The sequence below is a fragment of the Lithobates pipiens genome, unplaced genomic scaffold (genome assembly GCF_037356315.1).
Source record: "Lithobates pipiens isolate NorthernLeopardFrog02 unplaced genomic scaffold, aLitPip1_a1.2 Scaffold_28, whole genome shotgun sequence".
Classification (NCBI taxonomy): domain Eukaryota; kingdom Metazoa; phylum Chordata; class Amphibia; order Anura; family Ranidae; genus Lithobates; species Lithobates pipiens.
The window spans coordinates 26,868,642-26,896,603 of NW_027507789.1; the positions used below are offsets into that span (position 1 = coordinate 26,868,642).

General features: G+C 42.4%; 1 protein-coding gene across 1 annotated transcript in view; it reads right to left on the reverse strand.

Moving 5' to 3' along the window:
- ANKFN1 (ankyrin repeat and fibronectin type III domain containing 1) overlaps positions 1–27,962 on the reverse strand; it is a 666,636-nt gene that overhangs the window by 632,315 nt on the left and 6,359 nt on the right. Inside the window, exon 2 of the mRNA XM_077458934.1 lies at positions 5,423–5,526. The gene's annotated coding sequence lies outside the window, so the exon portion shown is untranslated. The remainder of the gene's footprint in view (positions 1–5,422; positions 5,527–27,962) is intronic.

The following is a 27,962-nucleotide window of genomic DNA, read 5'->3' on the forward strand; positions in this document are numbered from 1 at the left end:
AAAGTTTAATGTGAGACATATGAGAAATACCATAATGTTTTCATTTTGTGCCATACTGCAGCTTCCCTACTTCCTGAAAATTATTATTATCCCAGATGGGGCTATATCTAGTAAACCCTGTGACACCTTGCATCATCCTAGCTTTGTTGCAAATCTTCTGCATAAGGGTATATGTAGGGTAGAGTTTAATAGATTTGCTAAAATGAAATGCTTCTAAGCCACCTGCCACTCCCATTCCAGTTGTAAAACTAAGGAGCCTAGTGGAGGAGTCTAGTAAGTTCAGCACTAGGTACTGTGGTGGGCATACAACCCTCGCTATGTGTTGCAGTTGTGAGGCTAAGTAATAAAGCCATGGACTGGGCAACGCCAAATCTTTCGGAAGCTGCAATTGCTCCAGTTTTATTCTACCAGGTTTAGAGTGCCAGATTAGGCATCTAAAAATGGAGTTGATAATTCTGAACTTTCAACGAGATAACCATAGGGGAATTTTGTAGCACATAGTAACTGTGGCATCAAAATGATTTTGAGAAGATTTATCCTTCCCACTGGAGACAGCTTCAGCCTATACCACATCTTAACCCGATTGCGACAGCGATTGAGCAGAGGGGTCAAATTAAGTTGGACATAGTCTAATGGGCATGGAGTGACCGGTATACCAAAATATCTAAAGAATGTGGAGACTGAAACTTACTTTATAGTCCATAAAAGAGGGTCTGGTGTCCCATCGAATAGCATTATTGAGGACATAGTCCAATTTATAACCAAGCCTGAGTACTCTCCAAATGTACTTGTAACCGCCATAGCCTCTTTTAAGGAAGTAGATATATCACCCAATAACAGCATAGTGTCATCGGCATACATAATACGTTTTTCATAGTGTCATCAGCATACATAATTAAGTTCTCCATAATGAAATCCCTGTATTAAAAGGTATTGGAGAGGATGAGGGCAGCTAGAGGTTCAATGGCCAGGGCAAACACTTCACACTAACGCGACTTGTCAGGCTAAGTCGCCTGACAAGTCGCGTTAGTGTGAACGAGGACTTACTTCTTACTGCAGCATACTGTAAACAATATGTCTCTAGACATTCAGACAGAAAATTATTGTTCAACACCCAAGATAACCTGCAAAACAAATATTAAAGAAATCCTGTACTAAGAGAAATAGGAAGGTTGAATATGCTAACTGCCTGGCTTTAATGCTTAATCTTCTGAGCTCAATATTCGAAATTGATAATCCAAAAAGAGATCAAGAAAAAAAAAAAAAAAAGGTACATTAGCTCCAACTTCAGTCTGATTTTTCTTGCTATTAAGCTATTCAAAAAACCCTGCAGCCATTGGATCTACATGACAGCCAGGTAACAAACATTTTTATATGGCATTATTGTTATTATTACACATTTTTATAAGCAGCAAACACATCTCCCAAATTTCTCACAGAAGAGGTTACCTGTAATTAGAAATGTATCCGCCAGTTAACCGTTTTGTTTCCCTCTCTCCCACAGTCTGTTCCCTTCACTACACCGTCTGACACGCCAGTGGTCCCCCTTTCTCCCACAGACAGCCATGAAAGAACCATCTCAAGCAAAACTCAATTTGCTCCAATACCAATACAGTCATTTGTTAACGAGTATCCTTAGGACATTACTTTGAATTTTTTTTTAAGCTTACCATTTGTAAATTGATTGTACAAACCAAGATCCCATTGCTTTACAGGTTAACCTTTTACTAGTAATTAAACGTGTCCTTTGCATTGCACTTACAGCATACCACTTTAAAGTTTCCACTATCCCTCATTTCTACAGGGTTGAGACTCTGTGTAGACATTCCTGTACAAAACTTACTATAATTTGTATGCGTTATATTTTTTTCCATCTCCCTCAACAAAAACAAAGTGAAAGAAAAATGTATTAGCAAGTGCTGCTTTGGGGGTATTCTATTTAGGGCTGATTCTACAGAAAATTCCCTCATAAACCAGTTATTGATCACTAGATTATTTATATAATTAACGCACTAGGCATGCGCACGGGGTGTGCTGGGTGTGCCTGGGCACACCCTAATCACTCCGTGCGCATCAGCATTATCACCACTGGCGGAGCACAATTGCAGTCTCCCTGTCTTATTAGGTTTTGCTGAAAATCAGTTTATTCCTTCTTTCCCTCCCACAGATTTCAGGTGCAGCACTGAGAGCCATACAGGGGATTGGTTCTTGTAATTGCCCCACCTCCCTCTGCACCAATCACCCCCACTTCCTGCTCCACCCCTTGTGATCCCCCTGGCAGCACTGCTGGCATCCCTCCTCTACCATCAGCTGCTGCAGACACACAAAGGGAACTTTAGCATGAAGAGCAGGAAAGGGGTCAGTAACCATCTCATTTACCAGCCCCTTCCTTTTCTGAATGTGCAAACCACTCTGTGCTGATCACTCACTGTGTTCATTCATAAATGATGCATAGTAACTATGCTTCAGTCTATGAATGACCTGGAAGGCTGTGTAAAGCTCTTACTGTTCATTCATTCTGTGTAGCTGAGGCTGCAGAAAGGAACTGTGCTTTCTCAGTCCATTTCTCTGTTTCAAAAGTGAGACCCCTGATATTTCACCAAAACCCTCCCCAGTCAGAAAAAAACAAAAAAAAAAATATAATAATATTATATATATATATATATATATATATATATATATATATATATATATATACACATACACATACATATATATATATATATATATATATATATATACACACACATATACATACATACATACATACACACATATACATACATACATACAGTGGTGTGAAAAAGTGTTTGCCCCCTTCCTCATTTCCTGTTCCTTTGCATGTTTGTCACACTTAAGTGTTTCGGAACATCAAACCAATTTAAACAATAGTCAAGGACAACACAAGTAAACACAAAATGCAATTTGTAAATGAAGGTGTTTATTATTAAAGGTGAAAAAAAATCCAAACCATCATGGCCCTATGTGAAAAAGTGATTGCCCCCCTTGTTAAAACATACTATAACTGTGGTTGTCCACACCTGAGTTCAATTTCTCTAGCCACACCCAGGCCTGATTATTGCCACACCTGTTCACAATCAAGGCATCACTTAAATAGGAGCTGCTTGACACAGTAAGGTCCACCAGAAGATCCTTAAAAGCTACACATCATGCCGAGACCCAAAGAAATTCAGGAACAATTGAGAAAGAAAGTAATTGAGATCTATCAGTCTGGAAAGGGTTATAAAGCCATTTCCAAAGCTTTGGGAATCCAGCGAACCACAGTGAGAGCCATTATCCACAAATGGCGAAGACATGGAACAGTGGTGAACCTTCCCAGGAGTGGCCGGCCGCTCAAAATTACCCCAAGAGCGCAGCGACGACTCATCCAAGAGGTCACAAAAGACCCCACAACAACGTCCAAGGAACTGCAGGCCTCACTTGCCTCAGTTAAGGTCAGCGTTCATGCCTTCACCATCAGGAAAACACTGGGCAAAAATGGCCTGCATGGCAGAGTTCCAAGGAGAAAACCACTGCTGAGCAAAAAGAACATCAAAGCTCGTCTCAATTTCTCCACAACACATCTTGATGATCCCCAAGACTTTTGGGACAACATTCTGTGGACCGATGACACAAAAGTGCAACTCTTTGGAAGGTGTGTGTCCAAGTATATCTGGCGTAGAAGGAACACTGCATTTCATAAAAAGAACATTATACCAACAGTAAAATATGGTGGTGGTAGTGTGATGGTCTGGGGCTGTTTTGCTGCTTCAGGACCTGGAAGACTTGCCGTGATAAAAGGAACTATGAATTCTGCTGTCTACCAAGAGATCCTGAAGGAGAATGTCCGACCATCTGTTCGTGTACTCAAGCTGAAACGAACTTGGGTTCTGCAGCAGGACAATGATCCTAAACACACCAGCAAGTCCACCACCGAATGGCTGAAGAAAAACAAAATGAAGACTTTGGAGTGGCCTAGCCAAAGTCCTGACCTGAATCCTATTGAGATGTTGTGGTATGACCTTAAAAAGGCCGTTCATGCTCGAAAACCCTCTAATGTAACTGAATTAGGACAATTCTGCAAAGATGAGTGGGCCAAAATTCCTCCAGGACGCTGTAAAAGCCTCATTGCACGTTATCGCAAACGCTTGGTTGCAGTTCTTGCTGCTAAGGGTGGCCCAACCAGTTATTAGGTTTAGGGGGCAATCACTTTTTCACACAGGGCCATGATGGTTTGGATTTTTTTTTCACCTTTAATAATAAACACCTTCATTTACAAATTGCATTTTGTGTTTACTTGTGTTGTCCTTGACTATTGTTTAAATTGGTTTGATGTTCCGAAACACTTAAGTGTGACAAACATGCAAAGGAACAGGAAATGAGGAAGGGGGCAAACACTTTTTCACACCACTGTACACACACATATTTATTTATTTACACACACACACACACACACGTGTTTCAGCTTTGGGGTGCACACCCTAATGCAATAGGCTGCGCACACCTATGTCCAGCACTGTGCTTGAATTTTGCTTTTAGTAGATAATGATAGTCTTGTTAAATTTGTATTATGTACTTAAGTATAAGAGCAATAAAGTAGACAAAGTCTTGACAAAATTGCTTTCAGTTAAATTTTACAAAAATGATTCAAAATATGTACTTATCTAAAAAAATATACTATAGTTCCTCCTGCTACAGTATAATATGAAACTCAGAAAGAGTTACTGCGACTTTAAAAATCACAAACAAAATTTGTATTTATTTTAATTTGTTTACTTTTGAATAATGAAATGTGTCACAAAAGCCAATTATGACTGAAAAATGAATTAAAAGGAATATTTGTTGCTAGTGCAATTTTAATTAGTCACTTTGTTAATCCACTTATAAGTATCGTTTATCATTTGTTTTAAAAATTGTGTTCAGTATAAATAAACAAACAAACTGTAGAATTTACCTTGTTAGATGATATTGACACATTTAATTGCCAAGACTGTGAAACTAGCTGGCAGCAATTCCTTTGTGCCTGCATGTGGAAATTTTTATCAGTCATTTCTACAGGCAAATATCACCCAGAAACGGTGTCTCTTCTGTAACACAGGGATCTACTGCTGTTTCTAATGTGATTTGGCCAAAGGACTTAAAAAGTGGAAGTAAACCCTCCTATCATTTTCAGTCAAGGAAGCTGCCATCTTGACCTCTAATAATTCTTCAACTGCCATAATGCTGCACATGTGATCAGTTATGACAGCAGCCATGGGATGGTTTGAAAGTTTCGTTGAGAGCACAACCAATGTGAAAGTTAGCATTTCCGGCATGCAGGGAATGGAAGTTTTTTTAAACTGGGTTTACTCCCGCTTTAAGGTATTATGTTCTTAGATGTTGTAATTAATGTGCATTAATTAACTTTATTCAGGCTTTTTACCTGGTGATCCTGCCAGTAACACACTTCCTGTTCCTAATCCAGCCTAGTTCTTGAAAATGTTCCATTAGACATGATACCAGAGACGTCGAGGATGGATCAGGAGTCTGCAACATGGAGAAGAGGGAAGACAAGTTGATTCCTGGAAACACGATAAAGTTTTCACAAAGAGATCAAAGCATATTTAAATGTTGAAGAATCGCTGTCCTAGAATCTTTATAGGCAGTATATTGATCATGGAGCTGAGCTGGTAGACACTTTAGAAAAAAGATTCAGGGGATTCCTGCATCAAAAGGGTTATAGTAGTAAGAAGAGCCTGCAACACTGTAATCCTTGAAGTGTAGTTTATTGGTACATCAGAGTGACAATAAAACAATAAACTGACGCGTTTCAGCAATAGCCTTAGTCGTAGCAAAAGGGATATGTATAGTCTTCCAGTCCTGGGGGATATCTCTGCCCTAGCAGAATACGTAAACCCAACATTTCATGTTCAGGATATGGCCCTACTGTGCCATTACTTGTATGCAAAAGTATTCAGTTCACTTTGTATTGCTTAGTTTGTGTGAAATCCCTAAATGTTCCTGCCAGTCCCTCTGCTTTCCTATTAAAAATTGACCACGCAAGGCATAAGAGCACAGAATGGTCAGTTTTCTAACTGTGCTGGGAACTCAGCCTGCTTTCTTCCAATGATAAGACTTGTCCTGACACGCCTTCCCCTGCACAGCCATTCACTGGGAAAACAAATGTATGGTTGTTTCTCTTATGCAGTTTAGAACAGAGAGAATGTGAATACTTGTCAAAAATAAATAAATCAAAAAATAAAAAGGGGGGGGGGGTGGTAAGGATCTTTATATCTGTACCCTTTAAATTCTATTTTAATACTGAATAGGTTGTTTTGCAAGGAGAGGCCTTACATATACTTTACCATGAAGAAGCTGAGAAGGTCCTATTTGCTACTAGACATGGGATCCGAGTACAGAAAAACACTAATTATGAAGCCATGGAGCAGAGCCAATATGCTAAAATGCTGAAGGTAGCAAAGTCAAGAGTTGCATACAGAGATGCGCTCAGTCTACATTTCTTCGATGTACATAAACAAAAAAAATCCATGACCAGCCTGGGATAACCCCTGCCACTTCCAGTATGCCAGTACTGAGAGTGAAACAAAAGCAGTTTTTCTTCCAGTTCGAGAGACACATGCTTCAGAGATAATCAGGACCTCATGCCTGAAGCTCACATAAGATGAGTTTCAAGCATCCACCTGCTAAAACCTAGAGACTGTGCCAACAGAAGACCAGCTGGCAGCCTTGCCAATCTTGGAAATGGTTGCCTGATACCGATGAGCCACAGAAGCACTTACAGATCTATCAGAGTGTACATTAACAGGAAGGGGTGGGACTCAAACCTTAAGATTATAGAAAGAAATGGTGGAGCAGGAAGCTAGCGCCTCTTTACAGCAATGAAACTTTATGCAACTTTAGGAAGGAGGCTCTTGGTCTCATTGCTGCCTTGACTCTGTGTAAGACAAGCAGTGGTTCTTTACAGGACAAAGCCTCTAGCTCAGATACATGTCTCACAGACAAGATGGCGACAAGGCACAACCTTAGGAGTAAGTGTGAAAAGGGGAATATCCATAATATGTTTAGGAGTGTAAGTAAACCCTTCTATCGTTTTCAGCCAAGGAAGCTGCCATCTTTGCCTAGTTTAATCTTCAACTGCCACGATGCTAATCAGTTATGACAGCAGCCATTGGCTGGTTTGACAGTTTGGTTGAGAGCACAACCAATGGGAGTGTTACATTTCTGGCACGTGGCATAAATGAAACTGTTTTATGGATGAGTTTACTTCCACTTTAACCGGTTTCAGTTCGGCTCACGCAGATATACTGCGGCAGAATGGCTCTCCTGGGCAAAATTCTGTGTGTATATTTTATATATAAACTCTAACCCCCTGAGGCCCCATATACGAACAATAGGGGACATGGTAGCTATAGCGAACCCTACCTTTGAGGATACTATGGCTGCAGAAACCGGATTCTCAGACCTTAGCCATCCAGAAACTTGAGGACTTGTCCAGAGAGCTAAAACAGAATTCAGGGCTCACCAATCCCTGGGATCAGTATTTTACCTGGATAAGGGGGGGGGGGGGTGGCAGGGATTGTTGACCCAGATGGGAATAGCTATTCTGGTAATGGTGGCTATAATCTGCTGCATTCTCCCCTGCATCAGGAAATGTGTGGAAAAGGCAGTTAATCTAGCCACCCCTACATTGATCAACCAAGAAACCCCAGACGATGACGACGATGTTTATGTAAGACTTGATGACAGTTATGTGTTACGCTCCGTTACAGTAACCCTCCTCCGTGATGCAACACTGTAGGGCCATAAGGACAGACAGCACCCGGCTACATTTCACCAGCTGTTTCGGGGGGGGGGGGGGGGGGAGAGCTAGTCACTGCCCTTTCCCCATGTACAGCTTAAAAGAGTTGCAGAGGGGAATGATAAGCCGGTGGTTTTAGGTGGTCTTTTAGTGTGAGGGACAGTTTAGTGAAATAAGCATTTCAAGAGGGGAACTGTAATGGATGTGATCATGAGTGTTATAAGTGAAATGCCTATTTCTGGTACTCTTATAGATACAAGTGCTTATCTTTCATTATCAGTTATCAACCTTAATCATACTCATTTAATCATAATTAAGATGTCTGCCAGCTTCTCCCTTCATGTGAAACTGCAAGAGTTAAAAGAAAGAGCAACGTCAGAGAAGAATTGCGCCTGTTCTCGGCCACCGTTAAACAGTACAACCAAGAGGAAGGGGGCTGGGAACAAGACTATTTTAGCTACTGTAGTTTGCTGTTACCTTTTTAAGACATGACCCAGCTAAAAAGCTTAACCTTCATCACAATAATGAATATGTATAATTTGTGGTTTGTACACGTTGTCTTATCCAATTCTTGATTTGATAGTAAGATATCCGGCTCACTGTATATCAGCTGGAGTTCAGGAAATAAAAAGAAGAAATATCTGAATACTGAAAAAAGTGTTTGTCAGTGTCTGACTTTGAGTGTGCACACTCTTATATTAAGGATTAATTTGGCTAGGGGGACAGAAACAAGGTACCAAGCTTTTCTAGTTCAGGTCCAAAACATACATACATATATATATATATATATATATATATATATATATATATATACACATATACATACACACACACACACATACATATACATACATACATACATACATACATATATATACACACACACACACAAACTTTGCCCAGGAGAGCCACGGAGGCAAACGCTGCACAGTGGAGGACCCGATGCGCATAGCCAGCGATCTGACACACACACGCACACATTTTATATTTGGGGGATATTTATTATAGCAAAAAAGAAAAAGAATAGTTTTTTTTTCAAAAAATTGTTCTTTTTTTGTTTTATAGCACACAAAATAAAAACTGCAAAAAGGTGATCAAATACCACCAAAAGAAAGCTCTATCTAAAAAAAAAAAAAAAAAAAAAAAAAAAAAAAAGGAGAGATGCAAATTTTGTTTGGGCACAGCATTACATGACTGCATAATTTTCAGTTAAAGTGATGCAGTGCCAAATTTTAAAAAGTGCTCCTGTCAGGAAGGGGGTAAAATCTTCTGGGGCTAAGTGGTTAAGGGTGGTTTTAGAAGCACACAAATAACCAAAATTTAAATCCCATGGAATGACAGGTGAATGTATAAGGGGGAGCCAGATAAGACACCATGTACAAAGATTTTAACCAAACAATGGGAAGCTAGAGGTTCATGGAACAAAACGGCAAGCCCTGGAGATTTGTCCCTTGCAGGCTTGAGACTAAAGCTTCTTTCCTCGCACCAACCAAAGTATGCCTTCTACATCTGTATGTAGACCTTTCAGGAAGTGGACTTCCTAGCCTTTAACATTGTAGCAATTATGGATTCAAAGAGGTCCCTATTCCTCAAGACCAGCAATGCCATTAAAGCTAGCAAGCTTGAAGCAGGTTGGAAAATTGGCCCTTGGGATAGAAAATCTGGTGATCTGGAAAAGCCCAGTAGTCTGATCTGGTTGGAGGACCACATCTGCTTGTGGCAATTTGTTGCTATGAGTATCACTGAAATGTCCTCCATTTTGATCCTTCTGAGTTTTAGGGGAGGAAAAGCGTAGATCAAGCTCATCCTATAGAGCCACCAGAACATTCACTGCTTCCTTCAAATGATCTCTTTACCTGGAGACAATCTTCGTCAATTTGTGATTAAATACAGCAGGCAGCAAGTCCACACCTGATGTTCCCACCTGTGACACAGGTTCTGAAAACTCTGGGTGTAGGGTTAATTCGTCCAGATCCAGGCGCTGCTATAAAATAAATCACGCACAAGGCAGGAATATGACCTTCCACAGAATCCTTTCTACCTCTCTTGCCATGGCAAGATTTCTGGTTCCTCTCTAATGGTTGATTTATACCATATCCAGGACAACCAAATCACCGGGAGTTCCAGAGTGTTAATCAGTAGTCTTCCGACAAGTTCCCTGCAAGGTGTCCAAGACTCCTCCCCAACCCATCAGGCTGGCATTCATTGTAAGGATCTTCCAAGAGATTAGGAAGAAAAATCTGCCCAATTCCAGAGCTCGGAATAGTCGTAAGCAGTGGAAACCTCTCGCTGTCGGAATACAATAGCTCTGCAGGAGGTATTTCCCCATCAGAGCTGAATTTCGTTAATGGGGGAATGAAGCTATTTTCTTTCCTTCAACCCATGATTGAAGGAAAGGAACTTTGTTAATGTATGCTTATGGTTTCTGTGGTAAGTAATCAAAATTGCAATTTAGTCAATTAATTCCGCCTATGTAAATGCTGAGGAGGCGGGGGCAAACCCAAAAGAACTAAGACATTTAGGAAATGAAAACAGAGGACAGCATTGCAGGCTGTTGGCGCCCAGGCCTTGAGAAGGAACACTGCAGGTTGCCCCAGAACTGTAAGTGAATCATGTGCTGTAGGAACTTGGTACAGCGGGACTACTCTCTGTGTGGGCCTCATTATAACCCAATAATCTCTAAATCCTGTGTCCTTGAATGAGTGAGCAGAAATAAGTTTCTCTATCCCCACCACACAGTGCTGTAGCAGAGTTGTGTAAACCTCAGAGCTGTATAGAAAGAAGTAAAAATCTCTTGGCAGGTAAACCAGATCACATTTCCTCAAAAAGCTAAAAAAAACAAAAAAAAAACACACAAGGGGTTCCAGAAATGAATCTGGTTGTTGGGATATAAAGGAATGATTTTTGTGGTGCCTAAATGAGAGATAATCCTCCTATTTTTGGGATATCTGATCAAATGAGATACATGAATACCGTCTCTTTTTTAGAAGGCTTAACTGTTTATGCACGGATTCCGTTAGAGCACTAAAATGTGGCGGCACATCTATTAGGGTCACCCGGGCGCTGCCTCCTCTCTCCAGGACACCCCTATAGTCAAAGCTACCGTGGTCACCCCCTATTCATTTGTCCGGCCCCTTTCAGGGCACATGACTTACAGCGGCAAGGTTTTTTTTTAATCACCTGATTAGAGCCAGAGGCTCTAATATTCTTCAAAATGGGGTGGGCTTGGGTCGGAGAGAATGCATTCCGATCCCACCCAGGTGTGTTACAACAGCGAATTAATATTTGCTGTTGAAACAATGATCCTCAATCCGGGTAATCAGAAGCGGGTGCCGTTTTCTGATTGGCCGAAAAGAGAAGACTCCCGACTGGCTGCCGAGGAGGGAGGAAACTAGAGCCACAGTGATGATCCCTGGAGAGCAGGAGAACGGGAGGCCGCCGGTGATGAAGTAAGTGCTATCGACCGACTGGGGGGGGTGTTTAGGGGTTGGGTCATATACTTTTTGCCGCCCCACAAAAGAATTTCCACCGGCTGGCACTGATGATTAGAATGTCTCATTGTGATCCCAAGCAATACTACAGATAAGCTATGGTTTCCATACACTGCACTGGTGATGGTCAAAAAGTCTGAAACAGCTGTATGTAGTTTAGAATAAAATGGCATTATAATGTTTAAATACACCTGTGGCTTTGTGTGTATATCTGGGTGTTAGGGAATAAAAGGAATTATTTTAAATGTTTATTGCTCTGCCCACTGTCCTGAATTCAGGGATCATCCTCCCTTGAAATATGTGACAGGATAAAACACATGTATATCTTCTATTCTAAGAAGACTTTAATGTGCTAAGCACTGATTTGGTTGAAGGATTTTTTAATCCCTTTGGTCTCTTGCCACCATAACCTACATGGTTTAGCGTCTCAATGTACAAATTAGCTAATACGACATTAATTTATTTCGACTCATAATAAAGAAAATGTGTGGCTGATATACAACAACAAAAAAAAAAAAAAAAAAAAAAAAAAAAAAACACGTTTTACCTCTGCTGCTACGAGCACAGGCCTAAGCCTCCTAATTGTAAATCAGGCCTTGGCAAAACACACATAAAAAAGGAATGCCAGGTACATTATTTTAGATTACTCTGTAAAATATTTCTTGTTTATCCATTTTTCACCCAGCAAATTTATGTTTTTATGTTTCCAGGCACTATGTAAATGATATGTGCTCTATAGAACATTTTCTAAAGCTGATGAAACTATACAGGAGGAATAGAATAACTTCATTTTAACCCCTTCCCGCCGAGCGTACGCAGATGCGCGTACTCAGCTTCCGGGGGGGTATACCGGGAAGATGCCCGCACCTGCAGGCATCATCCCGGTACTTTTTTTTTCAGCGGGCGATTGGCTATCCAGCCATAACAACCGATGTGGCTAAAAGCCGCTCGGCTATTATGCCGGAGGAGCGGGAGGGGACGTCCCCCCCTCCCGCCGCTGTTACCGGTGCTCCCGCTCGATCGGGAGCACCGATTCCACGTCTGATGCCTCCGGCTGCTAGGGAGGAACTGGAACAAAGCAGTAATCGGCTTCGCTCCAGTATCCTAATAGTAAACACGGAAGCGACGTCATGACGTCACTTCCCCGTTTACTCGGCTGCCAATGGCGCCGCTTTTAAAAATATATCCGGTATTCAGAATCGCCGTTTTCGGCCATCTGAATACATTGAAGTGTAAAGGAGGGGTGGGGGGTGTTTTAGCCCTCCGATTCCTCCATAAAGAGTACCTGTCACCACCTATTACTGTCACAAGGGATGTTTATATTCCTTGTGACAGCAATAAAAGTGATAAAAAAAATAAATAAAAATTAACAATTTAGTTATTTTAAAATAAATAAAAAAAATGTAAAGCGCCCGCCGTCCCCGCGAAGCAAAGAAAACGCATACGGAAGTCGCGCTCGCATATGTAAACGGTGTTCAAATCACACATGTGAGGTATCGCCGCGATCGTTAGAGCGAGAGCAATAATTCTCGCACTAGACCTCCTCTGCAACGCTAACCTGGTAACTGTAAAAATTTAAAGCGTCGTCTATTGAGATTTTTAGGTACCGTACTTTGTCGTCAATCCACGAGTGCGTGCAATTATAAAGTGTGACATGTTTGGTATCTATTTACTCGGCGTAACATTATCTTTTACATTATGCAAAAAAATTGGGCTAATTTTACGGTTTTGTTTTTTAATTCATGAAAGTGTCCCTTTTCCCAAAAATTTGCGCTTAAAACACCGCTGCGCAAATACCGTGTGACAAAAAATATTGCAACAATCTCCGTTTTATTCTCTAGAGTCTCTGCTAAAAAAATATATATAATGTTTGGGGTTTTCAAGTAATTTTCGAGCAAAAAATATGGATTTTAACTTGTAAACACCAAATGCCAAAAATAGGCTTAGTCATGAAAGGGTTAATGAAAAAAGATCATTCATTGTTTTGATATGATTTAAAAAAAACTCAACAGGATTGGTGGTTTGTTCCCCAATCTCCTTTGTGAATCCTAATATTTTTGTAAGTGGATGTAAACCCTCTCATACACCCAGTAAGGTGAATAGCCTCAGATGATACAAAAGAGATGATACAAATTCTCCTACACAATTTTTGTTCATGTATATCTGCAGTCTTTTCCTTTCTACATTCTTTAGAAAGTGCACATCGTGTTATAAACCTTTTTTCCTGTTTCAGTGGGTGTGGAGTCTGGACCCATGTGAGAGCTGATTGGAGGAAGGGCATGCCCCCCCCTCTTTCCACATAGACAGAGGAACAAAAACTTGAAGAGCTGTTCTGTGCATAGACAAGATCTCAGCTTATCTGTCTCCAAGTTCCCTCCCTCACACAAATTTTCAGTCGTTTTTTTTCTTGTGTGTCGGAGAACTTGTCAGAAGTTATCATAATGATAAAAGAGCAGCAAAAAGACATGGAACTTAGAGCTTTGGAGAGAGATAATTAAACACTAAAGATATATGTTCCAGGTTCAGGGTTATGTTTCAGGTTTATAACCACTTCAATACCGGGCACTTATACACCTTCTTGCCCAGACCAATTTTGAGCTTTCAGCGCTGTCACACTTTGAATGACAATTGCTCAGTCATGCTACATTGTACCCAAACTAAATTTTTATCATTTTGTTCCCACAAATAGAGCTTTCTTTTGGTAGTATTTGATCGCCTCTGGGATTTCTATTTTCTGCTAAACAAATAAAAAAAGACAGAAAATCTTGGAAAAAAAAAAAACGTTTTTTTTGTTTCAGTTAAAAAACTTTGTAAATAAGTATGTTTTCTCCTTCACTGATGGGCACTGACGGGCACTGATAAGGCGGCACTAATGAAGTGGCACTGATATGCGACACAGATAGACACTGATAGGTGGCACGGATTGTCATGGATGGGTGGCACGGATTGTCATGGATGGGCACTGATAGGCGGCTAGGATGGGCACTGATAGGCGGCTAGGATGGGCACTGATAGGCGGCTAGGATGGGCACTGATAGGCAGCATTGTAATTTAAAGTATTGTAGGGATGGATGCCAATCAGTGCCAAACAATAATGCATGCCAATCAGTGATGCCCATTGTGGGCACTGATTGGCATTCATTATGGGCACTGGATAGCATCCCTGGTGGTCTAGGGGGGCATACCTGGTTCTGGGCATCCCATGGTGGCGTGCCTGGTGGTCCAGTGTGGGCATCCTCGGGGGGGGGGGGGGGGGGCTGTGCTGATAATCGATCAGCACAGATCCCCCGTCAGAGGAGCAGCCGATCGGCTCTCCTCTACTCGCGTCTGACAGACGCGAGTGAGGAAAAGTCGGTCACAGGCTCTTCCTATTTACACTTGATCAGCCGTGATTGGACACGGCTAATCACGTGGTAAAGAGTCTCCATCGGAGACTTTTTACCGAGATCGTAGTTGCGGGGTGCACAGCGGCTTAATATCCTGATCACGTCATATGACGCCAGGATATTAAAACCACTTTGCCATCGTCATTTTGCTATATGGTGGGTGGCAAGTGGTTAAAGTGTTTCTAAATGCTAAATGTTTTTTTTTTTCCCTGAAAGGATTACTAAGCCCAGGACGCTGCATTTATCTGGTCTCCCACAGAACATGGAAATGCAATAAATTTTAGTAAATATAAACTTGCTAAATACCTGTAGTATACCAGAAGTATATAGCAGTCTTGTGACTTCTAGCAATGTCTGGCCAAAGCTTGTAGGCGGAGTTTTCATTCTGCTCCAATTGTCCTATGATGCTGAGGCTGCAAGACCCCTGACCCTCTGTCTGGACAGTGCCGATTGATCCTGTGCTGATCACATGTGCCACCCCCCCCAAAAAAAAAACCCCCACCAAACTGAGCATGTGCAGAGTGACTCCAAATGCTCTGTACTATCAGAAGACGGATTGGGGACAGTGGAAGGGGAGGATCTGAGAAGACAGGATCAAGCAGCCATTTTTTTTTTTTTTTTTTTTTTACACAATGCCGAGTATTCCACAGTGAGTATATCACACATTATTTACTACATATACAGATTGATTTTACTGTTATGGGTTTAGTAACACTTTAATGCATTCCTTGCATTAAAGTGGTTGTAAACCTCAGTCACAGAATCTGATTAAAGCACTCATCTGTAGTGTTTACTTATCTCTCTCTAAAACTCAAAGTGTTGTTTCTCTCTTGTGCTCCATTCCTCGGTTTCAAAGTATTATTCACGTCTGATATATTGTCCGCTGTGTGAAGGGGGTGTGTCCCTCAGCTCTCACGCACTAACTGCAGCCTCTCCGCCCCCTCCTATGTGCTCCTGCTCCTGACAGATGAAGAAAGATTTCTTACACAATCTGCCCTCTTTAAGGGGTGTAGAGAGCATAAGACTGCAGATAAATAAGTAAAACTTATGTAGGAGGATTTGTTTTATCTCTGTGCATCATCTGAAGCGGTTTGTTCACTTCAAAAGGGTATATGGGAGGGTTTATAACCACTTAAGGGTTGGGGTAGGGGACAGTTAGTTGGGTGTTTTTTTTTAACCCAAAACACTTACCTGACACCTCTCACTGCTCTAGCACCATCCCGGCTGCAACCCCACTCTTGTTTCTTTCTGGTCTCACAGGAGACGCAATAAGCAGTAGCAGGAGGCATAGACTTCTGCTGCTGTCAAATCATTTTGAGAAGGGAGCGAGGGCGTGGCTTGCTGGCTGTGTGCGTCTATGAAAAATGGAAAGTACTCCCGCACAAGTGCCCCCCTAGTACATGGCTAGGAGCCGACAGCATTGGTGGGGGACCACCACAGAGGAGGTAAGCGACCGCTCTGCGCAATATTGTTGCAAAGAGCAGGTACTTATACCATTTTTAATTTAAAGGGAATAAAAAGCCTTTAATATCACTTTAACAGTAATGGGTTCATCAACTAGCATAACTAAGAAATTACAGGAGGCAAAAGAATGACTAATATCACTGAGAAAAAAACAAAAGGTAAATTACCTCAAAGCAGATGCTATGAGCCCTGTGGCAGTTGCGACGCCTCTGCATGTTGAGTAATGTAGAATGGAGAGCAACTATAACTTTTATATCAGTGATATTCTTAAAGCAGTATTAAACCCAAAAGCAACATTTATTTTTTGCTGCTTACAAATCCTTACATGGGATGGCTGCATTCGCTTTCTTTTATTTTCTCCTGCTGATCTAGCCAGTAAGGCTGTTGCTTTTTCAACAGGCCAGGCTATCATGTAGATGTAGCAGTTCGAGGGATGAGACAAACCATTTAACAATGATAGGAATGCTTACAATGATTAACTTTTATTTATTCGTGTATAACCTTTATCCCAAAATGAATAAACTGTATTCTGTAACTGCTTATGAAGTATTTCCTGGAGTTTGGTTTCAATTTGTTAGAAGATTTAAATCAGCTAGCGCATCCAACACTCCCCTCCCCCAGATTATCAATGCTGCTGTCCAAAGCAGTCTCTTTTGCTATTTTATCCAGAGTGTAGAAACCCTATTACAGGTGGTGTGTTACTGGCCAGATCACCAGGTGAAAACAGAGAGGAAAAAAGGACTCCAAAAAAATGAATGCAGCCACCACATATAATGACTGGTAAGCTGCAATATATAGGATTTGGATTTTATGTCACTTTACCATTTTCCCTTACAAAGAGTTAAATCAGTATTAAACCCAAAAGCAAACATTTATTATATTTCAGCTTACCACATTTCTTAGATGTGATGGTTATATTTGTTTTATCAGTTTTTCTTTCTTCTATTTTTATTTGGTGATCCACCCAGCAAGTCTGTTATTCAAAACAAGCTCTCTTTCAGTTACAGGGGTGGGACAAACCATTTAACACAATTTAACACAAGAAGGAGCCCTTACAATGAACAGTTTTTTTTTGTTTTAAAAAAAAACGAAAAAAAAAAAACATTTATCACCAAAGTAGTGCTGTAATTGATTATGCCATATTAGCTTGAATTCATCTTCAGATTATTAGTGTTTTAAAAGTGGTTGTAAACCCCTTACATATATCCAGTGAAGTGACGGGCCTCAAGTGATACACAAATATGAAACCCTTCCCCCACATAAGTCAGAAAAAAGGTGACGCGAGCTAAAATTGACCTCCCCCCCCCCCCCCCCCCCCTTACACAGCACATAGGAACAGAGCTTAGGCTGTCAATCAGCTAGAGCTCCCTCCCCGTCACCATTTTTTTTCCAGGAAAACTTGTCAGGAGTGATTCATGCTGATAGCAGAGGAAGGAAGCAGCAGAAAGAAATGGCAATTAGTGCTCTTGAAGTGATATTAAAGCTTATTTTAATAACAAACATGTCATACTGACCTGCTCTGTGTAATGGCTTGACAGAGCAGCCCGATCCTGTTCATTATGGGTCCCCTGCCGGTGCTCCTAGCTCCTCCCCCCAGAGAAAGCCACCTGCTCTTGGGGTGCCACTGCTTGCTCGCTCCTGAACTGCAGCTCTATGCATCCATAGGACACAGAGATGCTCTCTCCTCATTGGCTCACTGGCTCTTAACAGCAGTGGGAGCCAATGGGCTGTCTCAGCCAATAAGAAGGGAGAGTCCCCATATAGCTGAGGCTCTCCTGAACACATGCATGCAGGTAAAAAACATTCAGCCTTTAGAACCACTTTAATTGAGACAAGTACACACTACAGAAGAATATGCTTTGTTCACATTTCATGTCAGAGGTTTACAATCACTTTAAATCTGATAGTTCATCTAACACACCCTCATCCCAGACTGACAATTCTGTTGTCTGCACCAGCCCCCTGTGCTCCATCCAGAGTGGGGGGGGGGGGGGGGGGCACTCTAGTACTGGGAGGTGTGCTTCTGATCAGATCACCAGGAGAAAAGAGGGGGAAAGGCCTAAAAAAAGAAAAAAAATTAATTGGTAAGCTGCAATATTATATATATATATATATATATATATATATATATATATATATATATATATATATATATATATATATATATATATATATATAATGTTTTTTGGGTTTAATGCTGCTTTAAAAGATGTCTAAAACTTTCACTTTGCTACATTTTGAATTTCCATATTAACAAAGTATTTTTCATATACAAAATCAGCCACAGGGGGATACATCAAATCCGTAATGTAGACAATATACTTCTTGAGCAAGACATTTAGACTATTTACTACATTCAAGTGAAATGAAGCATGCTGAAAAACATTACCGCAGCAGACAGCGAGAGATTCCGAGCTGCAACAGTAAAGGAATAAAACCCATTTTTTTTATTTTCAGTTTTGTATAAAGTAGGGAGGAAATAGATAATTGTATCTTCCATCAGGTTTTAAAGCGGTTGTAAAGTCAGAGGGATTTTTATCTTAATGCATTCTATGCATTAAGATTAAAAAAAAACTAAAAAAAATTAAAAATGGGGGCGTTCAGATGGCGCTGAGAGCAGATGTGTTTTAGACGAGCTTCAGATTCCGGCCTATGATCCTGTCTCTATCCTGGTGCAGATTGACTATTTACCCTTCATCGGACTATCTGCGGGCATGCTGGGCGACGACCAAGGGAAAACGTGTTGGCCAGAAAAAGAATACAGCAACCACTGTGAGTACCTTGCCTGTGCCTACAACCAAATCGGCAAGCAGCATGGAGACCCAGACTGACTCCCCGCCTGATGGCACCATCCAGGCTGGCACCGCAGCCTTTGATGCCCTGATGCTGGCCATCACAACATGCCAGTCCACACTCACTGTAAAAAAAGACCACGTCCAAACCAAAATAGCCCTTATCCGTAGGGACATGGATACATTTTGGGACCGGGTGACGGAGGTGGAGAGAAGGATCTCAGAGATGTAGGACATACAGAGGGACCACCAGGCGGACTTACAGGCCCACAATGAGCGTGGCACCCGGGGAATTTGTTCAGCTAAAGAAGATAGATATATTCACAGCAAAAAAAAAAAAATTCCAGGTGGGGGCCACATCAAACCGGAACGTGGGCCGCAAATGGCCCGTGGGCCAGACTTTGGACATGCCTGCCTTAAGGCAAGCAGGCCTACTGGTACTTGGTTGCCCCCAGGACACAATGCTATAGTGCCTGGCCACCCCACCAGGGCAGATGCAAACTAAACAGACTACTTGCAGTTAGACAGAAAGCATGGTTCTATGACAGTTCAGGTAAAAGGCAGGCTGAGTTCAGGGAAAAGTCCAATATCAGATCCAGGTCATACACAGGGACAAACTAGAAAAACATACCAGACAAATGGGGGGGCTCGATCAGGAACAAACGCAGGTATCACTGTCTCTAGGGCTGAAACAACTAATTGATTAATCGACAACTAATCGATTATGAAATTAATCGATTACTATTTTCATAATCGATAAAATCGGTCAGTAACATAACGGGGTTAAAAAAATAAAAAAATAACTAAAATGAGCCCTTCATAGTACAAAAATAGCAAATAATCGCTACTGTAAATACCAGTTCTACAGTTTAAAAAAAAATGAACTCCTGTGTCCATTGCAGCCTACCTGTGTCCTGTGCATGCCTCTGTGTGCCAATCTGCAGCCTCCGTGTGCCAATCTGCAGCCTCCGTGTGCCAATCTGCAGCCTCCGTGTGCCAATCTGCAGCCTCCGTGTGCCAATCTGCAGCTCCGTGTGCCATTTTGCACCGATCAGCATGTATCAGCATGTCATAAAAACATGCCAGGATTCAAAAGCCGCAACTCTCCTCGTCTGTGACAGACGGCGGCCATTCCACTGTTCAAAAGCCGCTCCTCCCTGTCTGTGATAGGCGGAACACTCAATTTCCCAGCAGTCAGTGTTCCGCCTATCACGGACATCCTATCATCCTCGTCCGTAGTATGAGGATGAGCGGATGTCCGTGATAGGCGGAACACTGACTGCTGGGAAATTGAGTGTCCCGCCTATCACAGACAGGGAGGCGCGGCTTTTGAACAGTGGAATGGCCGCCGTCTGTCTGCACGACACGCTGATCAGGTAGGCAGACGGCGGTGACTCGAGTATAAGCCGAGGGGGGCACTTTCAGCCTAAAAAAAAGGGGCTGAAAATCTCGGCTTATACTCGAGTATATACGGTAATTGGCCAAAAAAAATGCAAAAACTCAAATCACAGCAAAATCATGTGAGCAAAAATCAAAACGCACAGCAAAAAGCACTGCAGAAACAGGTTAAAGGCAAACTGCATACCGAGCCTTATGCTGGCCACATGGATCAATTTTCAGATGAAAAATCTTTGTACATTCGCTGAATGAAAGAATGTGGTTTTGAAATTTCCACTCGTTTTTAACATTCCATTTTTAAAAAGAATGTAATTTCTGAATGAAAACCCCACACACAGTCTGAAAATTCCTTTCACCAAGCAGTTTTCTATTTCCAAATTTTCCCATCACTGTGGTTGAAAATTAACATCGATTTGACCCCCACTAATGATTAGAAAATCGAACAAATGTTCTTAAAATTATTATTATTTTTTTGAGGGAAGATCTCCTCTAATAGTATATACAGTATATCTCTTGTCTGTTCTCAGAGAGGATTAGAGATTTTGCTCTCTAACCACATACAGTGCATTGCGAAAGTATTCGGCGCCCTTGAACTTTAACCTTTTGCCACATTTCAGGCTTCAAAACATAAAGATATAAAATTTTTATTTTTTGTGAAGAATCACCAACAAGTGGGACACAATTGTGAAGTGGAACGAAATCTATTGGATTTTTGAAACTTTTTTAACTAATAAAAAAAATGAAAAGTGGGGCGTGCAAAATTATTCGGCCCCCTTGCGTTAATACTTTGTAGAGCCACCTTTTGCTGCGATTACAGCTGCAAGTCGCTTGGGGTATGTCTCTATCAGTTTTGCACATTGAGAGACTGAAATTCTTGCCCATTCTTCCTTGCAAAACAGCTCGAGCTCAGTGAGGTTGGATGGAGAGCGTTTGTGAACAGCAGTTTTCAGCTCTTTCCACAGATTCAGGATTCAGGTCTGGACTTTGACTTGGCCATTCTAACACCTGGATACGTTTATTTGTGAACCATTCCTTTGTAGATTTTGCTGTATGTTTGGGATCATTGTCTTGTTGGAAGATAAATCTCCGTCCCAGTTTCAGGTCTTTTGCAGACTCCAACATGTTTTCATCCAGAATGGTCCTGTATTTGGCTGCATCCATCTTCCCCTCAATTTTAACCATCTTCCCTGTCCCCGCTGAAGAAAAGCAGGCCCAAACCATGATGCTGCCACCACCATGTTTGACAGTGGGGATGGTGTGTTGAGGGTGATGAGCTGTGTTGCTTTTACGCCAAACACATATCGTTTTGCATTGTGGGCAAAAAGTTCGATTTTGGTTTCATCTGACCAGAGCACCTTCTTCCACATGTTTGGTGTGTCTCCCAGGTGGCTTGTGGCAAACTTTAGACGAGAATTTTTATGGATATCTGTTAGAAATGGCTTTCTTCTTGCCACTCTTCCATAAAGGCCAGATTTGTGCAGTGTACGACTGATTGTTGTCCTATGGACAGACTCTCCCACCTCAGCTGTAGTTCTCTGCAGTTCATCCAGAGTGATCATGGGCCTCTTGGCTGCATCTCTGATCAGTCTTCTCCTTGTCTGAGCTAAAAGTTTAGAGGGACGGCCAGGTCTTGGTAGATTTGCAGTGGTCTGATACTCCTTCCAAACTGAGTATGTGCAGTTTGTCCCCTAGCCGCTGTACTATCAGCAGATGGCTTAGGGACAGTGGAAGAAGGGGAGGAACAGAGAAGATAGGATCAAACAGCCTTTTTACACAACGTAGATGATTAACCCCTTAGGGTTGCACAGTAAGTATAACAAGCATGCTTTACTGCATATACAGACTGATTTTACTGTTGTGGGTTTAGTAATACCTTAAGCAGGGGAATGCTGCAATCTTTGTCAGCTTATTTACTGTGGTCTGTGTCCCTGCTAATTTAGAGAGAGTGAGATTTTGCCTTAATTCTGGGCGGTTACCAGAACAGAAAGTAAGACAATTAAAAGTGAACATGTTCCATGTCTCGAGCATGTAAACGAGTGGTATAATCATAGTATGCTACATCAGCTGTTTTAAATCCACTCCATCTTTCTCTAAAGCCCAAGCAGAGGAAACAGTGCTGTTCTTGATATGCAAATTTTAGTTTCAAAGGATTCTATTGAATTAGCAAATCAGTATACCATTTCAGCAACATATGCCCCGCAGGAGCACGTTTATAGATACAAAGTCGAAAGCTTAAAGCTATTGCAAGTTCAGTGGATAAAAGATATGTCTTCACTAAAACATGAACATTAACTAAAAGCACAAATAAACAAGGTCACGTTAAGGTTTATGACTATACATACAAAACTAGTTTAGGAAATCTTTACTCTACAACTCAAGTAAAGCACTTAATATGAGACAATAATTGGATATCATTAATATATTTTGCAGACCATTATTAGGGCCTAGAGTGGGGGAAAGGGCTAGTCAATATGCAATTTACAAGCCCTTTCCTTTTCTAAATAACACACTCACTGTGTGTTCATTCACAAACTGAAGCATAGTAAACAGTTTAAAGCGGGAGTCCGCCGGGATAGTGACAGTTACCTGTCCAGCGCGCCCGCGATGTCGGCACCCGAAGCCGATCTGTAGATCGTCTCTCGGGTGCTGCCGCCGCCATCTTGGGTATGGGAATCAGGAAGTGGAGCCTTTCGGCTTCATTTCCCGGTTCCCTACTGCGCATGCGCGAGCCGCGCTGCGCAATAAGGACGGTCCCCGCTGCTTCTGGGATCTGTGTGTTTTCCCAGCAGGCAGCGGGGCACTTGCGGAAAGGGGCGTAATATACGCCCCTTTCCGCAGAGAGCTATCCCGGAAGTGGGTGCAGATACCTGTACTGTACAGGTATCTGCACCCCCCCTCCCCCCTGAAAGGTGCCAATTGTGGCGCCGGAGGGGGGGGGGAGGGTTCCGATGAGCGGAAGGTCCACTTTAGGGTGGACCTCCGCTTTAATATGCTTCAGTGTGTCTGCGCTTTGGGGTGCAAACCCCAAAGTAATAGGCTGCTCGCACCTATGGGTTAAATATATATTGACAGAGAAGGTTTCTTTTATTCAGAAGCAACATAAATCCAAGCAGCCATACAAATGTATTGGGTCAATCTGTGACACAGGTTGTTAACATCAGGATAGGGTAAAACTTAGGCTATATTGCAACTGTCCTCTAGAAATTTGGAAATCACTGGACAGATTCACCATACACCAACTGTAGTACTTTATTGTGAACATTCCCTGAAACAACAGAGAGGTAGAGGGAAAAAAAAATTATGCAAGGCACCTGGAACCAATCAGGTAAGTCTAAAATCAGATAAAAGTATTACCAGTAAAGCTAAATTGGGACCACACCTACTTTATATTTGTTACATTCACATCCCATTTAAAAAATAAATAAAAATGCATCACAGTAACCTCATCCTCAGCCTGGATAGGAGGAAGTAAAGGTCAAATTTAAATTTCTCGCCTGAGAATTTTAGAGACAAAATGGCAGCGGTTACCACAATAAAGTGAATAACACCCAATTCCTCTTCCTATAGAGCAGCATAATGTGCTATGCACAGTGAATAGTAAATACAGGCAACCAATGTAAACATGCAAGAAACCCTGCCTTGCCTTATCCATAAATGCTGGGCCTACCAAGGGTCCAAGTTTCACCCGTCACGGTTGCCATTCCCTGAAGGAGTCTTCAGGGTTTAGGAACCAAAGAAAGACCACGGCCCTGGCTCTTTATAGCACCCTGCAGCTAGCTACACATTGCACTACACGCCAAGTTGAATGACTATCACAGATCCAATACCTGAAGCAAACATTGCAGCCCCACACATCCCATAGACATGGGATCTAGGTAAGGTTCTCAAAATAAACACCAAAAGGTTATCGATCCATAACTAACACAAGTAAGCAGTCAGATCTTGAAAGAAGACTCAGAGAGAAACAATATGACGGATTTAAAAAGGAAAAATGCAAATGACTGGTTTAAAAAGGCAAACGGGTCCATCACCTATGGAAACTAAAAAAACTGGGAGTCTTGCGGAGTGCCCAGGGTTATATGATGTGCTCTCTGGTGGCCCTAGCAAGTTTTTTTTGTCCAATCACCAGAAGGTAGCTGCACATCACCCATAATAATACAAGTCCTGTGTCTAGTAAAGTATTATTAAGATACCATAAAGGTAACATTTCAGAATTGCATTGTTCAAGTTAACCACTTCAATACCAGGCACTTCCCCCCTTCCTGCCCAGGACAATTTTCAGCTTTCAGAGCTGTCGCATTTTGAATGAAAATTGCGTGGTCATGCAACACTGTACCCAAACAAAATTTTTATCAACTTGTTCCCACAAATAGAGCTTTCTTTTGATGGTATTTGATCACTACTGGGGTTTTCTTTTTTTTTTTGTCAAACAAATAAAAAAACACCAAAAATTGTGGGGGAAAAAAAAAAAAGTATTTCTTTGTTTCCGTTATAAAATTTTGTAAGTTTTCCCCTTCACTGATGAGGCTACAATCATGGGCACTGATAAGGCGGCACTGATATGCAGCACTCATGGACATCACTAATAAGGAGGCACTGGCAGGCATTACTGATGGGCACTAATTGGCATTTATGGGCACTGATTGGCATCCTTAGTGGTCAGCTCATACACGGCTTATCCTGTTTACACCGTGATCAGCTAGGATTGGACACAGCTGATCACGTGGTAAAGAGCCCCTTTACCTAGATCGGAGTTGTGGTGTGTCAGACTGACCCACCACCAATCGCCAAACTGCGTGGCCCCACGGGCACTGGCTTGTTATCCTGCTAGACGTCATGACGCCCAGTCAGGATAACTGAACCATTTCCCGGCTGTCATTTTGCTATAGGCCAGGCAGGAAGTGGTTAAACTACATTCTGGCCTTTAATATCTCTCAAGTGCTTTAACCACTTCTTGACCTGATCTTGTGCTATAGCCAAAAAAAAAAAAAACGCTACAGCGTGATCGTCCATTTCTGGGAGGGTGTCCATAAACGTCCTCCCAGAACCACGCCCCCTGGGGTGCGTATCCTGTGTACTCTGATCATGGAAAAGGGCCAATCACAGTGGCCCTTTACCATGTGATCAGCTGTGTCCAATCACAGCTGATCACATGTAAACAAACTCACAGGTGGTCAGTATTCCTTTCCCTAACTGCTGTCACAGCGTGGGGAGAAGAGAGCCGGTATCCGCCAGGTGTGACGGGGGAATTTACACTGATGATCGGTGCAGCCCCAACAGTGCCCCCTCACATTTGCTGCCTATCAGTGTCTCCTCATCAGTGCTGCCTTCAGTGCCTCATCATTGGACATCAGTGAAGGAGAAAAATTACTTATTTGCTAAATTTTATAAAGCGGAAACAAAGAAAAACCTTTTTTTTCAAAGTTCCAGTCTTTTCAATTGTTTAACAAAAAATAAAAATAAAATCACCAGTGGTGATTAAATACCACCAAAAGAAAGCGCGGCCTCAAAAATATAATAAAAATGTAATTTGGGTACAGTGTTGCATAACTGCGCAATTGTCATTTAAAGTGTGATAACGCTGGAAGCTGAAAATTGGTCAGGGCAGAAAGGAGGTGAAAGTGTTGAAGTATTGAAGTTGTTAATAAATGATGTGTTCATAATGTCTACCTGTATTTACATCTTCATTCAGATGTCATAGGTCATTACAAAGCCAAAAAGATAATGTCATACCACCTAGTTGCAATTCCCACCACAAAAAACAAAAACAAACACTGTATTTGTTGGAGACAGTATTTTATAAACTAAAGACTATACAGAATGAACACCTCACCTAAGAATGTGAATTCAACAGCCAGTTTTACTACAAACTTCATCCCTGTAAGGAAAAAGTGTTTGTACTGCTTGTTAGGCTGGGTTCACACTGCTGCGATGCAAGAACCCTGCGAATCAACTGCGGGTTCCCGCATCGCACTTGACACGCACGGCAGTTCACACTGCCATATGCGATCTGATGGGGAGTGTCATTATATGTTAACGACACCCCCATTTCAGCTCACATAACGCACTGCGTACTGACAGTTCGGACATGAATCGGATCGCATATGTGTGAACACACATGCGATCCGATACTGGTCCGAACAAAAAGAAAGGGTCCTGTGCGTGTTTGGACCGAATGCGGTGCGATATCAGCCATACTATCTGTATGGCTGACATCGCACCCGCACAGACATCGCATGTAAGGCCTCATGCACACGAGACGCAGATGAAACCTCTGTCAAAAAAAAGCTGAAACGCGCGTTTAGAAACGCGCGTTTTGCCGCGTTTGCATGTCGCGTTTAGACGCGTTTAGACGCGTTTAGACGCGTTTGCGTTTAGACGCGTTTATAAAGATAACATCATGTAGACCCTCCCCAAGCTCTCAAAGCATTTTTTTTAACTATTTCTGCTATTTTGATCAGAGTGAGCAGCAGCAGCATAGAGAGCAGTTGTACACTTGCATTTGCCGTGTCACTTGCCACGGCACCTGCCACAAGTTGTGGATTGTCCACTTGCCACGTCACTTGCCACAAGTTGGGGATTGTCCACTTGCCACATCACCTGCCACGTCACCTGCCACAAATTGTGGATTGTCCACTTGCCACGTCACTTGCCACATCACCTGCCACGAGATGTGGATTGTCCACTTTCCACGTCATCTGCCATGCCACCTGCCACAAGCTGTGGATTGTCCACTTGCCACGTCACCAGCCACATCACCTGCCACAAGTTGTGGATTGTCTACTTGCCGCGTCACTTGCCACATCACCTGCCACGTCACTTGCCACATCACCTGCCACAAGTTGTGGATTGTTCACTTGCCACGTCACCTGCCACGTCACCTGCCACAAGTTGTGGATTGTCCACTTGCCACGTCACTTGCCACGTCACCTGCCACGTCACTTGCCACGTCACCTGCCACAAGTTTTGGATTGTCCACTTGCCATGTCACTTGCCACGTCAGCTGCCACGTCACTTGCCACGAGATGTGGATTGTCCACTTTCCACGTCATCTGCCATGCCACCTGCCACAAGCTGTGGATTGTCCACTTGACACGTCACCAGCCACATCACCTGCCACAAGTTGTGGATTGTCCACTTGCCACGTGACTTGCCACATCACCTGCCACGTCACTTGCCACATCACCTGCCACAAGTTGTGGATTGTCTACTTGCCGCGTCACTTGCCACTTCACCTGTCACGTCACTTGCCACGTCACCTGCCACAAGTTGTGGATTGTTCACTTGCCACGTCACCTGCCACATCACCTGCCACAAGTTGTGGATTGTCCACTTGCCACGTCACTTGCCACAAGCTGTGGATTGTCCACTTGCCACATCACTTGCCACGTCACCTGCCACGTCACTTGCCACGTCACCTGCCACAAGTTTTGGATTGTCCACTTGCCACGTCAGCTGCCACGTCACTTGCCACATCACCTGCCACGTCACCTGCCACAAGTTGTGGATTGTCCACTTGCCACATCACCTGCCACGTCACTTGCCACAAGATGTGGATTGTCCACTTGTCACATCACCTGCCACATCACTTGCCACATAACCTGCCACAAGTTGTGGATTGTCCACTTGCCAC